Source organism: Bemisia tabaci, chromosome 4 (genome assembly GCF_918797505.1).
Source record: "Bemisia tabaci chromosome 4, PGI_BMITA_v3".
Lineage (NCBI taxonomy): Eukaryota > Metazoa > Arthropoda > Insecta > Hemiptera > Aleyrodidae > Bemisia > Bemisia tabaci.
Window position 1 is genome coordinate 36556395 of NC_092796.1, and position 12364 is coordinate 36568758.

A 12364-nucleotide genomic window follows, 5' to 3' on the forward strand; every position below is an offset into this window, starting at 1 on the left:
TACGTCCTGCACGTCCACAGCCAGAGGCCAGCTCTCCCGACCTCTCCCCGCGTTTCAACGCAAAGGACAGTCAAACTTGGGTCTCACTACAACCAACTCATTATTTAGAAAGAGCGGACTGCTGAAATTTAAAAATTAAATTTCGAAAATGCTAGTTTAAAAAGCAGGAATTCTCAAAAAAAAGAGGAGGATGTTAAGTTAAGGATGGCTAGACGCAATCATCCAGGGAAGATCCAAACTAGTAAAACAAGAGAGACGGGAGGGGGGGGGGGATTTTCAGGGTGAAATTAGTAATGAACGACCCTTATGCTGGAATTTCGTATCTTCAATTGAGCCGTTACGGAACTTCGCGGTATTTGTTTAGGTTGATTGCCATCGCCGCGCCGTGGGAAAACAACGCTCACTACCGATAACGAGACAAAGAAGAGGATCAGAAAAACGCCGTGTTGATGGAAAGTAGCGTAACCACGCGGAGTGACCACAGTAGCATATCGCCGTGCTATGCGACGAATCGATTGACTGCTTTCTAAACCTGTGGAAAAGGGTCGATTATCAGTCCTCACTAATCGATTATTTCAATAGCTTTAGATGGGAAAATATTGACAGCCGATGATCCACGCTTCGTCACTAGATCACCTTCGGATTTACGCGGTTTTTGCGGGCCCCGGCGCACAGTAGGGCGAGACGATTAGAGGGGTTGGACGGGAAATTTTTGACTGAAATAATTGTAAATTTCGACATAATGGATCACTGAAAGAGTAGAATGTCTTTTCTCATCAAAACTTCACGAGGGAGACGATTTGCACGCGCAATTAAAATTTCTAAGAAGTAACTACCCAACAAAAGTGCATGCATGATGCATAAGTTCGAACATTTAATTAAAACTTCCCATTCATAAAGAAAAACCATATTCTACCTGAGTTAAGTCGTAAACTAAGCGTTACCGAAACGATTATTGCAGTATAAAATATGACAACCTCAGTATCTTCGCTTCGGCTTAACTATTGCACGTTACACTTTAAACAACTTAGGGTGGAGGGGTAACGCTCCGTATTGAGAAACCAAAACCCCTGCAGTGCGCGATTTGTTTAAGTAGACTCTGGGTTTTCTTGTGAGCGGGAAATTCAGATTTTATGTAATCAATGTTGCATAAAAACGGCAATTTCTTGATTGGAGTTAACTTCAGTTACTTTCGTTACACAAATCGTGAATTTGAAAGTTACGCAAATATTGAATAGAAAACATTGACGGCTAAAGTATGAAATCAATCTTCTCCGTTTGCGACGTTGGTGAGTTCCTATCTTTTTTAACTTTTTCTTATAGAGCTAGTAAATGTATATTTTCTTGAAAATTCCCTTGATTTTCTTTTCTCTGCGAGCAAATAATTATGTATACAATTAAAGCTATAAAACTGGCTTTTCTCACTTTGAAATAATAAAATAGTAGCGGAGATTTTGAAACACTGCAATGGCGATGGGCGGTTTTGCACTTTGGCCATCGATATGTCAGAATACTTTTTATACCTTGTCTCGCAGTCCATTTTAAGGGGTGCCTTTAAAATGATATTATACGAACAAACCGATGAAACGACTTAAAAACTTTTAAGTTTCGTTTTGAAGATGCAAGCTTTTAAACTTTCCAAATTTGATCCAATTTCTCCAAAAGATTTGTTATTTGTGCACCGTGGGAGAGTAGCCCTACAGGGAGATAAGAGGTCCGAGTGCGACGCACAGTAGCGTGGCGGTGACCTGTGCCCTTTGACAATCATCTGATTACGGGCGACTGCCCCGGCGGCGTTTGATCAGTTTTGCCGAGTCGGCCCGACCGTGCCCGTCTGTGTCTCGCGCCCGTGGATATCGCCGATTCGCACGCACCACGACACCGCGGATTCTACCATAAACAGGTAACACGAAAGATTCACCATTCAGCCAACTTTGCGAAATTCCCGCGCCAAAAACGGCGTAGGGGTGGCATTTCAGACGAAGATGGCAAAAGTCATAAATGCAGAGGAGACTTTGCTTGAAAGGGGGGGGGAGGATTTTAAAAATCTCAAACAATGCCCCAAAATCAAACAAACTTTATCGAAACTGTGAAATACTCCTCTTGAAGAGGTAACAACACTGTTTCACAACTCAGCGAATTTTGCGAAAATTGCGCGTAAAAAATTGTGACGGTGGCATCTCAGGCGAATTTTCGAAAAAGGGATGGCAAAAGTTGCAAGGAGAGGGCATTTTACTTGGAGGGGGGAGAGGTTCCTAAACATCTCAAGAAATGCCCTTAAATTTATCAAAATTGCGGGTTTCTTCCGTGAACAGGTAACGCTGTTTCATCATTCAGCGAACCTTGCACAAATTACGGTGTAAAGGTGGCTTCCAGTCAAATTTGATGAACAAGGGGGCCAAAATTATCGAGCAAAGATAAATTTTACTCAGAACAGGAGGAGGCTGCTACAAATCAATAAAAATGCGCTGGAATCCATGAAAATTGGCCAAAATTGTCGACTTCCTCAATGCTCAGGTACACAGGTCGTACTCCGAAACAACACAGATTCACCATTCAGCTTACTCCGCGAAAGTTGCGAGCTAGAAACGATGTAGGGATGTTACCTCGGAAAAATTTTAGGGATGCGGCAGAAGTTGCAGAGAGGAGACTCAATTTTCTAAGGGTGGCTGTCTGTAATTCTCAAAAATGCCTAAATTTGATCAATATTGCATATTTCCTCCATCAACAAAGAACATAGCAGATTCACTTTTCAGCGAACTCTCCCAAAATTCCGCGCGAAAATGGGACGATGTGCGCTATTTCAGAGACATTTTTGGGAAGAGGTCGGCAAAATCGACCAGTGGTAGCGGATATACCACCTCAAGTACGGTACGATGATAGATTTTATCTACCATGTTGCCACATGCGCACCTACTATACCAGCACCTACTATAGCATTTTCCACCGTGTTATCATCAGTCTGTAATGCACACCCTGAATCGGTTGCTTCACGTGAGTGCATAGTGATGAAATTAAGGGGGCATAAACTATCGTATTCACAACTATGGCAGACGTGAGTTCCAGGCAATTAATAATAGTTTTCAAATGCATACGGAGTACAGTGGATCGGACTAGTGAGAGAGGCTGGGCATGATTTTTTTGCTAAAACTGCAAAATTTAATATTTTGCTTTTCGCATTAAGGGTTGCTCCTTGTAATAACTTTAACCAGGAAAACAATGGAGCCACTTTTAAACTTCAACGTTTTGTACAAATAACGAGGATATAAGTTTCTAAATTTTCCAATCTAAGTTTTACCTCTCTGATTGACTCGCTCTACTGTGCAGAGGATCAAATTGGACATAATCAGAATAATCAGAATTTAATCAGAATACGCGTAACCACATCAGACGTTGCCTGATTTCTGCTGATGATTCTCTTAACAAGTAGAGAATAATTATTTGGTTGCAAGAAACTCGATAACAAACGTAACATCGGCTTCAAATTAAAAATTCAAAAAAAGTTTTGAATTTAAATTTTGAGTTTGTGTTACGTTTGTTTTTGTTTTTCTTTCGAACTAAAACTCTTTCTATTTCTCATTTACCATCCTAACATATTATGCAATCCGAGGGTAAAACTACTAGACCGTGTATCTTAGTTTGCGACGTTGCAAAGTTCCTGTTAAACTTCATTTTTTAAACGGAAAATTGCTCAACGCCAATTCTCTTCCAGTTTTCGCCAGTTTTCTTCTCTGTGCAAAGAAAAATCTGTGAAAACTTTAAATGCGATGATATTGATTCGTTTCCCTTCGAGGAAATAAAATAGAAGCGGACATGTTCAATTACCGCAAACGAGAAACATAGTTTGATAATTTTACTGTCAAATTATTATTGTGACTTAACATTTTGCGAGTAAATTCCTCTTATAATCTTAAGGAAATTTTACAGAATGTTTCAAGATCCAGATATTACGTTATGTTCAGCTCTCTGTTAAAAAAAAATGTTTACAAATTAAAATTTAAATATAAGTGTAAAGTAGGCAACGTGGCATGTAGCTACGTTGATTCTAGTTCATACCTTCTAAATAAAGTCTCTATTAGGTACCTTGATTTGAGCCACAATATATTTAAAAACTTGAAAAGGCAAATGATCAGGAGATGCACATTTAATCTGAGGCCAGGTTGAATAACCCAACGTATGTATCTAGGATTCGGAACCTTTGACAAGAAACACTGATGTATCATTAGCTACCTTTCGAGCCGCTCTTAATCATCGCGCTGTTTATCTGCGGCAAAAGCCTCCGCGTTACATCACGAGTTATTGGCACGGTCAGTAGCGAGGCATGAATGATCGATTATCGATATGTTCCCATTGAAGACTACGCTCAAGAATCGATTTTTCGAGCACCCTGTTTATCGATCCTTTTCCGTAGGTTTAAATCGCCTATCAATCTATATATCGCAAAGCACGCCACGCCACTGGCACGGATCTGCTCAACGAATTATGAAGTAGGCTCGGCTATCGGTCAAGAAACATACGGGCCTTTTACAGAGTGTCCGTTTTCTCATGGCAAAAGCTCGGAGCTGAGGAATGAAAAAGTACAAATAGAGAAGAAAACCTTTACATATTATTTTCATTGGCGTAATGCATCGGAATAATCTTGATCAGAGATTAAATTCACGGGAGTAAGTCGGTCAGGGCCAGCGTATGCTCCGTTTCATGTGGAACGACCGTTGTTTCGAGTGTCGATGCCACAGTGCGCCATTCAGAGGACCCTACTTTATTTGCGCGGGGCAGATTACTCATAGCGAAAGAGTGAGTGAAAAAATGAAGTTTTGAAAAATGGGCTCACTAGCGTCTGTACGGAAAATTTTATTGGAAGAAGCCTTCGTTTTTCGTCAAATTGCCGCCAACCATCCGAAAGACTCGCGGAAATCGTTTGGATTACTAAAAATCGACCAATTTTATTTTAGTTATATAAAAAGGGTATTATTCAGTGGAAAACAAAGAGAATGTAAAATCAGCCCGAAATGGAAACGACAATGGAAAACAAAGGAAAAAGCGGAATCAAGGCTAAAATACAAAATATAAAGGCAGGACGTTTGGGTAGCTTACGGCACATTATCAACTGCTAAAAAAGAAATAAAAATAAAAAAGAAATTAAAATAAAAACCAGCAAAGGCGTTACATAGTGAAATTGGTAAAAAATCTGGTATTATTTATTTTCATGTTAGGCAAGAAAGCCGCAAGTGCTATCTTTTGCATGCGTCCATGATTGAGTTTTTTCCCCTTTCTTCTGCTGGTTTATGGCTTTGTGTCTAACACTCTTAGCACACTTTTGACTATGTTGTACCGGGATCCGAACCCGGGACCTATTGATCTTGAGTCAGTGATTGCGTTTTGGACACACAAAAAACACATTATTTTCAGGTTAGGAATTGTCTGAAAAAGGCGGGGGCGGCAATGTTTTACATAAAACGCTGTTTTCATCGGCTCTCTGGAAAAATCATGCTCCTTACGGCTGTTTTGTCCGAAACTACGTCATGTCAGTTCTTGGGCACTTACGGCTTTCTCATAATATATCTCGTTCCCCTACAAACAAGACAAATTTTGCTGTTTTAGCAATTTCTGTGATTTTATCTAAAAGAGATTAGACGAATTTTGAGAGAAACTCGATTTCGCCATTTCGATATAGTCACGGTTCCTTTTGCCATCACGGAAGAATACCACGACAGGCGAGCTGCAAGTTCTGCAACGCAGCGAAGTAAGATCTGTGATTTGGACGTATTTCTATCAAACGGAACTATGTGCATTATGACGTGAGTCCTGTTATGCATATATTCTTATGGATCTCAGGGCTCATGTCTTCATGCATATAGTTCCGTTTGGCAGAAATACATCCATTTGGTAGTTTCACCATCGATATGCAGAACAAGTGGGTAATTGCGAGCTTTGTCGACACCTGCTGAGTGCCCGCCTGTCCAGGATGAACGTGAACGCGGCCGAGCAAAAAACTACCGGTTTCTGTTGTTTTTTCACTTTTTTCGACAGTTTCTCACGGCTATTTACTTGCACACGCGAGCAGCGGAAGGAGACGGCATACGACGCGACCACAGCGCGACGCGACGCGTCGCTAAAGCGGCACGCTTACGTTTAATTGGCCATTGAGCCACCGTTCCAGCGTTGTCAAGAGTTCTTAAAAATGATAATGGAAAGTAACAGGTTCACCAAAAAGATTCTTAAAAAAAAAAAAACTGAAAAAATGTTCGTTCGTTCTATTCGTAGTCAACCAATCTTGTTGATTTTTACACTACTAGTGCACAATGGACCATAGACAAGGTACGAAGTTAAGCAATCTGATACATGATTCCTAACCAACCACGTAGAACAAAACTTTCGCGACGAAAATTACTGAAATTAACTTCTAAGATATTTAATGTTTCTTAACACGTGACTTCAAACTGCCGCCCATGGAAACACAATCGTCTACGTATGATATCCAAATCGCACACTGAACTTTACCATGACAATCCCTGCGATATGAAAATCTGGCAACCTCAATATTGACGCTTTGGCTCAGTTTTAGCAAATTCTTTACACTTTGAACGATAAGGGGTGGGAAAGGAACAATGGTCAATTGAGAAGCCTGCCAAAATTGTTGTGAGGCGCGATTTGACTCTCGTAGAGAATTGCGTTTCTTGTGACCGGACAATTCAAAATTCCCGTAGCCAATGTGAAATAAAAATGTTATCATCTTAGATAGGAGTTAATTTCAGTAATTTTCGATGCAAGAATCGTGTTGTACGTGAAATTCTATTTGAGAATTATGCATCAGAATGCCAATGTATCATGTAATTTTTACCTTTTCTAGTGGTCCATTGAAAATAATAATATTCCATCCCTGTTACTGCCGTGCTAAGGAAAAACGTCGTATGATCCTTCAGACATTGAAATATCTCTTTCGACAAGAAGCGAATTTACAGAGAAAATTGTGATTATTTGGTTATTTGACGCCTTGCTCTTTGGAAACATAAAATAGGAGAGTAAATTTTAAAACACTGCAATCTAAAGATGTATTATTAGGGGTAGTCATCTTTATATTCTTTGCTGATCTATCAACTTTATTTATGAAAGCAAAATTCGGAGAAACAACAACTGACCTATTTTTGAATATAACAAATACAACTTTTTGTAAACTTGCAAAATAGCTGTAAAAGTGATTAATCTCACACAATTCAATGACGAGTGACAGAGGTCACCTTTTAGATTCTGACATCCGAAAACCTCTAATTCAGCAGAAAGAGATGTCAACTCTCTGACCTCGATTAAATGCTGCAGTGAAGATTTGATGCGCATCTCCGTAATGATGACAATGGTTAAAATTATGCCGTGGACATTATTTATCATTACGGTACATCGTGTAGACAAATAGAAGGAGTAGTATTTCTGATAAAATTGAAAAATTGGAATAAAATTTTTAAATTTTACTCCTGAAATGTCATAAATACAAATCTCAATCCTTGAGTATCTACATTAAAAATTTTAAAACAAATTTTAGTTTTTTTGCCTTAGTCCCTCATTCCGCGAACGATCAAATTTTCGAAAAATTGAAATTGGTCAATTTCAATTCAGCCAGTCTACGGCATGTTCTGTGAGGTATTGAACAACAGAGGCCGCTTCATGAAGAACTTTCATAAAATGTTTCAACTTTAAATGAGCAATTCTCAACATACAGAAATCTAACTCAACTTCCTCACTCGAGATACATTCGTAATTTCAATCATCCGGGAGTTTTTTTTTTGCATTTCTTATTTATTATTTAGCCCCATGAGACACTTAAGCAGGTGGATAATTATTGAACCTTCTTCAGGTTTGTTGAAAAAAAAAAAAAAAAACTAGATACTCATTCCAATATGATGTTCCACTCTCTGAACAAAGTGCACGATTTCAAAAATGACAATGAAGTTTTTTTCAAATCAAGTTCAAGCGAATCAGTGGTTCTTTTTAAAAGGATGTTATTTTAAAACTGTCAGGAGAAATAGTGGACTTTCATCCGAATCGTATTGAGGAAAGTTTTTGCTTCGAATTCCGTGCATTCCTCAATGTGCGAAGTACATCACTGCAGTGATGATAGTGGATTCGCTCTAATCAGCAAGTAATCGGATTGACAAGCATTTCCTATTGTTATTATTTTTTTTTATATGTTATTACTTCTTTTTTCTGGGTGCATTGTGAAGAAAACAATGGACTTTCATCGGATTCGTATGGGGAAAAGTTATTACTACTAATATTATGCTTTCTTCCATGGAGCGACACAGCGTTGGGACCTTGGCATTTTGCTTCGCTTGATAAGAAGCCAGGCACAGCGCAAAACAAAGGCAGAGCTGCCAGTTTGGTGGGAAAAATGGGCGTATTTAAATGTAAACACTCAAGAAATTCCGTGCGAGCGAATAGATTAAAATGCTGCCCCAATAATTATAACCACGCAAGGTCAGTAGGGATCTATTGCAAATGAGTGGTTTTTTGCCAAGTAAGTCAGTATGCGTGTTATTTCCGAGAAAAACAAAAACCATATCGAAGACAACATCTTGAAACCTTGGCTGGGTGAAAAATTCGGGCTTGGTCTATTTTCGCTGCGGACCGTTGCACAATGCGTGGCGCTAAGTTATCAGTGCAATTAGCCTGCGTGGCAATTTGTCCAGGGCCTTATCAGATGGGAAGTGATGGAATGCTGACCCGACCCCCATTTGTCGATGCACCGCGGACCGTGCCCCCTGCACCACTGCGTTGCCGTTCCCCTTTCGAAACGCAGGAAACTTGGCATGGAATTCGTTGACGTCGTTAAACGATAAAACGTCTGGATGCAACTATTCGTGCTCTTAGGATGTCAGTGTTGCATACACGAAGAATTGAAGGCGTTTTGCCTTTTTTTCTGTCCTCGCTGTGCCGTTAGGTATAGACACTTGTTTTAAATAACCAAAACACTTTTGCGTGATACTGATGCAACATTTCTAAGAAAGAAAGAAAATCTACATCTATAGACAGCCCCGATTGCTCGCATTGATAGTTCCCTGTACACTGTATAGTCCTGTTCTTTGAAGAGACTCATCTAATTCTCATTATAGTTATCAAGAGAGTATTGAATATGCCTTGGGTACTACAAAAGAGAGATACCTACGTAGACTCAGAGTTAAATGTGAGGGAATTACTTTGATAGTTGATTAAAATTACCAATTTAATAGTTTCAGCAAATTAAAGGCAGAGGTGTGTATGTAGATTCCTAAAAGTCAAACATATTTTTTATTTGTCAGATTTGTATAGGAAAATTGTTCCGATTTCCTTAAAATATAAATTTGCGAAGTTATTTTATTGCATTTCGCTCAACGTTTACAATCTTTAAACAATTAGAGTTATCTTTTTCTTTTTTGTTAGATGGCTTATTTTCCCGACCTCATTCCGGTCCCTGTGGCTCAATTGGAAAAGTTTAAAAATTGGTAATAATCCAAAACTTGCCGACCAGTAGATTTAATACAGCTTACTGTGGTCAAATCGTCTACTTCAACGTCACAAGGAAAATTTCACCGTCAGACAGATTCACTCGGCCAATGTAAATTTGGTTTAGGTAATTATCAATTGGACGTATTTAAGTAAAAAAGAACTATACCCATTCTGACAAGAGCCCTGAGATCCATAAGAACACATGCATGACAAAGCTCATGTCATAATAGACATAATTTCCTCTGATTTAAATGCGTCCAGTTGAGAAAGCGTCGAGGAACACGTGGCTTTTCACGTGTCGGAATCGCATAATGATGAAAACGCGCACAAACGAATTATTGACTCGCCTTTCGCCTTTTTATCAGCCCCTGCCTCCTCCTCACCCTGTCGCCCCCGTCATCAATCCCCGTTCGTGTAAAAAGACGTTAATCTATTTTGACTTGAGCCGTGGAGAGCATGGAGTCATGTGTACAGCAGGGTTCAACTCGAAAAGCAGTTAGGCTCTGATGAAATGCTTCTGTTATCGTCGTCCACTTCCTGACACCCATGCACTTTTCAGAATCAGACTGCAAGGCGCAGGATGAGGCGATGCAGTGCGCTTCGAGTCATGCGCTCGGGTCCGAAGTCGCGAATAGATAGGGAAAGTTAAGGTGAAACAGCAATATTCCAGCAATATTTGTAAGGTATGCTGTCGTGCTAAGGAAAAGCGCCGTATGAACCTTTCAAATTTCCTTTGAAAAAGTGCACATTTACTGGGGAAATGGAGAATATTTTTCTCCCAATTTTTCGGACAATTTTGTTCGCATTTTGATCCAAAATATCTGAAAATTTCAAGGCAAATTATGTGTAACTTTCTCTTAAAATGTAAATTTTATCGGAGGAATTTTGGCAACTTTCGAATGTCTATACGGCGTTTTTCCATAGCACGACGGTATGGCTTCTTTGCGCCAGTCGTAGAATCATTTTTTGACAGTTCAAGTTTTCATAAATTAGCAAAAAATAATGAGTTCACATTCCATGTATCCAAGTCTCATGTGAACGGTTACATCGTCCATAGGATGATTTACGACTTCATTAACAAGGGTAATGCATACCATGGTTTCATCTACCTTGGGTTCATCAATCAGTGTTACACACATTTGCACCGGCTGCTAAATGTAACGGATGAAACCAGGGTGAAAGAAGTCACGGTATTTTCTACTGCGGTTGATGATGTCATAAGCTGTTTTTCAAAAAACAACTCTCAAAAAACAAATTTAAAAAATGGGTACCATTTGGTTCAACCATTGAGGTAAGCATTTTTATTGCGTTTAGGTAGAGATATCCTACCATGAAATCTCTTGTGTTAAGGGGCCGTCCGTAAATTACAAAATGCACTTTTACGGCATTTTTGACCCCCCCTCTCCTCCCCATTGGTAACGCTTTTGTGGCGTAGGTCCCTATCCTTTAACACGAAAAAACAAAATTGTGTAACGCTCTCTCGACCCCCTCCCCTTGAGCGTTACGTAATTTATGGACGACCCCTAAAACATGGTCCAAAAATAGAAAACAGTTGGGAAGCACACGGGAAACATTTGATAGAATTGACGAAAAAACTATTTATTGTAGTAAAATGTAGCCATTTGTTGGATTTTGCTAAGTGGCATCCAAGCTCATGATCCTCTAAAACGACAAACGAAGAAATCCTCTTTTAATGAGCGGTGAGCCAGTATTATTATTTTTTTTTTCTTTTTATTAAATAAAAATGTACTACTGCCCCTTACATTACATACATACATAATGGACATTAATTACATAGGTGTTAAGTTTAAACTTAGAGCTAATCTACAAACTAATGTTACAAGCCAAGATTACGAAATAAAAGTGCAAGTGCACATTTGGTCCATAGGGTGCCCCGCGTTAGGGGCCCGTCAAGAGGCTTCGACCTCGATTAGCATCGGCTTTGTTATCAATATCGCCGTGTCTGCGCCTGCGTTGTCGTCCTCTTGGATGATGCGTTTCTACCCCGCTGAGATTCAACATTCGAAACTTGTTTTCATTGAATAATTGCCGCGCAAGAGGTCATGTGCATGAGCTGTTGCCAATACCGTCCATCGTCCTGACTTTAATCCTCACCGAGTTCCCTTTACGATTGAGTAATCCATGATTTTAGTCAAATCGATAATAAGGACAGTATACAATGTTGATCCTCAAGCAGCTCCTTTCTTGAGGAGACGCCATATCGATAGTAAAAGTACCAAAATGCGTATCTCAGTTTGTGACGTTGCAAATTTCCTGTTTTGTTATAATCTTCAGAAGGAATCGTTTTTGTACAAACTTTTGTTTCGCTTTTCTTTCGACAATACTTGTGAAAAAAGATGGACAGTATCTTCCTGGGAAAATAAATCGTGAACAAAAATTTTCGTACGCCGCAATCAATATCCGTGGTTAGGTGGCTTCACTATCAATATGGTATACATTTTTAAGGAGGTCTATAACGTGGCTTCATGAAAAAGGCAACATTTGTTTATCTCCAGTAAAACAGTCTAACTTCAGAAATAGATCCCTTCGGAGATCGCAATGATTATTGACTGAAAAAGATACGATATAGAGACTCAACGTGTTTTCCTACATAAGTTTTTTTTTTTTTTTTTTTTTTAGTTAGAAGTCAGATCTTATTCCAAAATTATCTATTTTTTTTTAACCTTTTAAATTCTTTTATGACAATTTTAGCCCCTTAAGCCCCTTTAAGGAATATAGCTGATTGAGGAACAACTATGAATATGGCTAAAGGGCTTACGGGTCCTTACAAACATCGACTTGCTTTTTCTTTAAAAAAATAAAAAAAAAAATCACCTTTTTTGGTCGAGCCGTTTCAAATAATTTCAGAATTAAATTTTCTCACAGA

General features: G+C 39.1%; 1 protein-coding gene across 1 annotated transcript in view; it reads left to right on the forward strand.

Moving 5' to 3' along the window:
- The first annotated feature begins 1748 nt into the window (after positions 1–1748).
- The window catches only part of LOC109031527 (ATP-binding cassette subfamily G member 4), a 71925-nt gene continuing 61309 nt past the window's right edge, over positions 1749–12364 (forward strand). Inside the window, exon 1 of the mRNA XM_072299776.1 lies at positions 1749–1903. The gene's annotated coding sequence lies outside the window, so the exon portion shown is untranslated. The remainder of the gene's footprint in view (positions 1904–12364) is intronic.